Here is a 6,283-nt window from a genome sequence, read left to right as displayed (position 1 = left end):
AGGAACAAAAAGCAGAAAGTATATATAACTGTGCTGATATAGAAATATCTCCAAAATGTGAGTAAAAAAAGGCAACTTACTTTCTTATATGTATATTTATATAGCTATACGTATCTGTCGAGAGACAGTAATCCAGTTTGTGTAAAAACAGTTCTGTGTGTGTGTGTGTACATGTGATAGAAAATTCCTGGAAAGTAAACAAGAATTATTAATGATTACTCCTAGTGGGTAAGGCTGGGGAGGAAAGTTTCTGAGCATCTTTACTTTCTTTTTTTTTTTTTTAATTGCCGTACCCCGCAGCATGTGGGATCTTAGTTCCCAGACCAGGGATCGAACACATGCCGCTTGTATTGGAAGTGGGGAGTCATAACCACCGGACTGCCAAGGAAATCACTGAGCATCTTTACTTTCTACTCTTAGTTTTCCTGTATTATGCTGTTCCAGTATTTTCCAGTGACTATACGTTATACCTTAGTAACTAATTACAAATAAAAGTTGAGGAGCACTGTGCCTGAACCTTTTGAGTTTAAGAGTGAAAGCCATAGGAGAAAACATGACAGCAGCTAAAGCAGGAAGGGAGAGGAGCCAAAAACAGCTTTATTCACTTGTGGCTTTTTACTACTTGAAGAACATTTCTCAGAAACTTCCAGTGACTTCCCCTTATATATTATTGGCCAGAACTGGCTTAAATAAATTGATTCATTCCCTGGACCTAAATGCATTGCCACCCGCACAAAACCGGGATTCCATTGGCAAGGAAGAAGAGCTTATGGCTCTTAGGGAGGCAATCACATTGTCTTCCATAACTGTTTAAGTTCTTCCATAACTGTGCCATCTAGTGCCAGCCTAACTCCTGAGTGTCATTTCTTAACTTCCTCTACCCCCTGCCCAGTTTTCTCTTAGTATGCTCGTTGGCCTCCTTTCAGTTCCTCAAACATATCGATTTCTTTCCTGACTCATGGCCCTTTACATTTGTTGCTCCTTTTGCCTGGGTGTCTTTTCTCTTTGTTCTTTAAAAGTCTTGTTAGTGGTCATGCTTTTCTTTTTAGGTCTTAGATCAACTGTCATACCCTTAAAGAGGCTGACCTGACCACTGGGTCTAAATTAGGTTCTTCTTCCCTCTAACGTGTAACTTTCTATCTCACCCCCCTGGATATTTCCTCCCTAGCATTTATCATACTGTTATTATCTATGTTCACCTATTTATTTTATATCTTACTTCACTAGAATGTAAGGTCCACAAGGGCATAGATTGTTTCTTGTTCACTCTTATGCCTTCATGGTCCAGAACGGTACCTAGCACATAGTAGGTACTCAATAATATGTGTTGAATTGATGAATAGGGAACAAATGAATGGAAACAAGGATAAAAGGAAAGGTGTAGGATTACACACAGACAGAAGAGGGTAAAACGGGAATGGGAAGAGTTATATTTTGGTAGGAGAAGAAAGGGTGGATATAATGACATCAGAAGTAGCCTCATCTTAGCCATGGCCGACTTTGGGGCCTGAATCCTGTGCCCAAGTACAGTGGACACTTTTTACAAGTCTTGGAACTAAGTCATACTCTTTTCTGCTTTCTTATATCGGATAATATAATTCCTTGGAAATTGCTTTGGGTCATAGTTATCCTACTACTCCCATGGACATAGAACTAGCCAGCTGAAATGCAAAGGAGCAAATTAATTTTTCCTGAAGAGAAATTACTTTAAAATGGAAGGATATGCACTGTGTACGTAGTCCAGAATGCCCAAGGGCAGTCCTTGTGGAAGGTTTTGTGTGGTATCATTAAGTAAGTATTGAGCCTACAAAAGCCAGTCAGTCAAAGCAGAAGCCAAAGAGTAACATGAGTTTGACTCATGACCTCTAATATAGTTTGTGAAATAGATTTCATGTGTGGGTCCAGATCCCAAATGACTTCAAGATTGTTAAAAGCTGTTCAACTGCAAGTTAATTCCTTCCCTGGAAGCATTCCTGATACTTGGGGAAAATTCTCAAGAAGTATGTATGCTTAAAGAAATAAGCAAATTGCCAGCTCCTGTTTTGGATATTCATGCAGAGACCACAGTTATTATAATACACTGCTGCTTTTTTGAATTACTTGTAAAGTATTACACACCACAATAATTTTCTTCTGTTATCTGAATTTGAGTTGAATAGATCCACCATATTTTTTCTTTAAATGTACGTAAGACTTTTTTTTTTTTTTTTTTGGCTGCATTGGGTCTTTGTTGCTGTGTGCAGGCTTTCTCTAGTTGCAGCGAGCAGGGTCTACTCTTCGTTGCAGTGGGCGGGCTTCTCATTGCGGTGGCTTCTCTTGTTGTGGAGCACGGCACACTGGCTTCAGTAGTTGTGGCTTGCGGGCTCTAGAGCTCAGGCTCAGTAGTTGTGGCACATGGGCTTAGTTGCCCGTAGCATGTGGGATCTTCCCGGACCAGGGATTGAACCCATGTCCCCTGCATTGGCAGGTGGATTCTTAACCACTGCGCCACCAGGGAAGTCCCAAACATATGTAGGACTTCTGTCAAAGAAATTCATAGTGATGCCACCAAGAATCCTCTTGATGGGCTATCTTAAGACAGAATGAGGTTTACATAAGGATATGATTACTTTTCTTATTTAAGTATGTGTTAAAGATTTTAAAATTGTTATTATAAATATTTTTAAATACACAAAAGTATATTATTATAGTAAACTCCATATGTCCATCACCCAGATCAACAATTATCAAGATTTTGCTACATTTCCTTTATCTATTTCTTTTATTAATTTGCTGGAGTATTTGGAAACAAAATCTTAGGCGTTAGATCATTTCTGCTACGTACTTCAATATGCATCTCTAAACAATGTTGATATTTGTCTTCCATAAACACAGGGACATTATCATACCTATCAAAATTAATTAATTTTGATTAATTAATTAATTGCTTGGTGTTATCTAATACCGAAACCATAATCAAATTTCCCTAAGAGTGTTAAATATTCTGTTTAAGTTGGTTTGTCTGAATCAGGGTTCAAACAAAGTCCACATATTATATTTGGTTGTCAGGGCTTGTATCTTTTAATCTAGAACATTTCTCCTCCCCCCCTTCCTTTTTTTTTTTTTTTTTTAATTTGCAGGGTTTGACTTGTTGCAGGCTAACTGGGTTAGTTGTCCTATAGAATGTTTCACATTCTAGATATGTCTGTTTGCTGTCTTGTGGTGTCATCAACATGTTTCTCTATCCTCTAGGAAGTGAAATTAGTTCTAGAACAACACTGTTCAATAGATGTTTCTGTGATGATGGAAATATTCTACTTGCACTATCCAGTACAGTAGCCACTAGCCATTGTGGCTATTGAGCACTTTACAGGTGACTCGTGTGAGTGAGGAAATGAATTTTAAATTTTATTTAGTTTTAGTTAATTTAAATTTAAATAGCCATATGTGGCTACCTTACTAGATCATGCAGCTCTAGTGGCTCAGGTTAAACTTCAACTTTCTTGGCAAAAGTGCTTCATAGGTGCTTCCTATGAATCACATATGAAGAAGACATGTGATGTCACCTATAGTGATGTTAAGATTGATCAGTGGGTTCATATGGTGACACCCTGATCCCTCTAATATGGAGTTCTCCCAAAGGATATGATTTTAACATTAAGATTTAAAAAAAATATAAACTTCATCTTTATGCAGTTTTTGAGAACCAAGGAAAGAGCCCAAAATAGCTCATTGAGCTCTTTTATACATTTATAGTAAAAGTCAGAAAGGTAAACTTTTCTCATCAGACTCTAAGGAAACTATACTGTTAAAGAACATTTCAGAGAAAGACTTTGAAGAAGGCCAAACATAAAACACAATTAGTTCCTGAGTCTTGAGGCTGGGTGTACACTTAAAAAAAAAAAATCAGTAATCTGCCATTGCTTTAGGGCTGAAATAATCCAGATTGTTTCAGGTACTTGAGGTTCCCCTGCACCGAGGCATTTCTCCCAAATCCTAATGAACAACTCGCTTTGGAAACTCAGTTTGCTGGTATTATTCACATTTGCTAATGAATAATTCACTGGCACAAAAGATTGTAGGGCCTAACAAATGAGTCTGAGTCCAGACATAAAATAATGGCCTAGAACAGGACTTTGAAGATCTTTCTCACTTATTATTGAATCCAGCTGCCATTGGAGAGACAGCTGGCTCTAATAAGTGGGCATGAATGTGATGGAGAGAAGAGCCCCTCTTTCCTTATCTGCTCATTGTCAGGTAACATGGGTGGCCCTTCTTTTTGCTATAGCAGGGAACTGAGGGCAGGACAGTGGTTCCAAAACCTGATTTGACTAACTCTACCCCTTCCAGACTCCAATGAAAACTACAGGCTCTCTTCCCAGAAAAATGCACATATGCACATGCATGAAAGGTTTCCTATCATCTCAGGGCCTTTAGGATCCCTGACACATCCAGGGGTCACAGCATAAGACACCCTGCACTGGAAGCAAAAGTATCAGACACACTTGCGTGGATATTCTCACAGTATGCGGTATACAGGATGGAGCCCCAATGCTGAAGAAGCCAGTTCCTGGTCCTTCCTATCCTCCCAGATTTATCCTTTCTATTATTTTATATTTTCTACTTGTTTTAATTCATTTTCCTTTTTAGACCAAATAATGCAAATACTTTGCAAAACTATTTTAAAAGTATCTAAGGCTATTCAATGAAAAGTAAGTTTTCTCTCTGTGTCTCTACTCCAGGTCCTTTCCCCAGAGGCATCCACCATTAGCAGTTTCTAGTTTCTTCTTTCAGAAATATTCTAAGCATATATGTCTATATCATATTCTTTGTCTCTTCCAAATGGCAGCACAGTTTACACATTTTTGTTCCATGCTTTTTTTTTCTTAGCTCTATATTTTAGAGAGTTTTTACTGCTGGGACTTAGAGCTCTGCTTTATTCTTTTCCCATGCTGCATACTATTCCATCTTGAGGCTTAACCATAATTGATTTAATCTGACCATACTTAATGAACATTTAGATGGTTTCCAGTATTTTTTTAAACTACAAATATTGCTGCAGCATATGTTTTTTGTACTTGTGAAAGTATACCCATATATACCTATTCCTAGCAGTGGAATTCCTGAGTAAAATGAAAAATTTTGATAGATATTAACAAATTGCTCTCCAGAGAAGTTACATGTGATAAACAGAATAATGACCCCCAAAGATATCCATGCCCTAGTACCTGGAACCTGGGGACATGTTACCTTTCATGGCAAAGAGAAATTAACTTGAAGATGGAATTAAGGTTTCTAATCAGCTGACCTTAAAATAGGGAAATTATCCTGGATTATCTGGTGGACTCTATATGGTTACAAAGGTCCTTAAAAGAACCAGAGAGATGGTAGCATGAAAAGGAGTTGGTTCAATGTTGCTGGCTTTGAAGATGAAGGAAGGGAGCTATGAGTCAAGGAATGAAGGCAGACCCCTAGAAGCTGGAAAAGCAAGGAAATGGAAAAGATAAGGAATGCAGCCCTCACATTTTGCTTTTAAAGATCTCTGTTGGATTTCTGATCCACAAAATCAAAAATTATACATTTGTCTTGTTTTAAGCCATTAAGTTTGTGGTAATTTGTTATAGTAGCCATAGAAAATTAATACACTTTATGTATTTACACTCCTACCAACAATGTATGAATGTATTTTCCCACATCCCTGCCATTAGTGATGCCTTTTTTTTAATATATTGTCCTCCCCTCATATGAATACTCCTTCCAATGTTATTTGAAAATAAATGTTTACAATTTAGTGTCCTGTATTTTTTTAGATAAAAGGAAAATCTCAGCTATAATTATCTGTAATATTTTGTTCTTTTCTCATTATAATTAACTCTTTTGGAAAATCCCCATCTGGGACATGTGCCATTTTCTTGGCAGTGGCCAGGATGTGAGCAGTATGCGTGACTGATGTGTCATTTCTGCAATGCTGTTGTCACTGCTGATCAGCCTACACTGCAGAAATACTCTGGGACTAAGAGTTGTTTAATGAGATTTGTTTTCTGCCACCTACACAGGTACCTACACAGGTAATAAAGCCAGTGTCTGTAAGTGGTGATAGTCCAATGGCTTTGCTTGACCTCCAGTGGAGGTGGCAGCCTCAATCTTTGCAAGATGGGCCAGAGGCATTGTATATGTAGCAACTTCCGCATCTCCCTGGCAGCTGAGTGCCTCAGGTGACTGGGGTGGGGGAAATTAACAGAGTGTAAATATTTCCTCAACTCAGTTAATACACCCATGCCCGACTAGCAGAAGTAGCTTCTGC

The sequence above is a fragment of the Grampus griseus genome (assembly GCF_964374135.1).
Source record: "Grampus griseus genome assembly, chromosome: 6".
In the NCBI taxonomy this organism is placed as follows: Eukaryota; Metazoa; Chordata; class Mammalia; order Artiodactyla; family Delphinidae; genus Grampus; species Grampus griseus.
Note: the sequence above shows the minus strand (reverse complement) of the source record.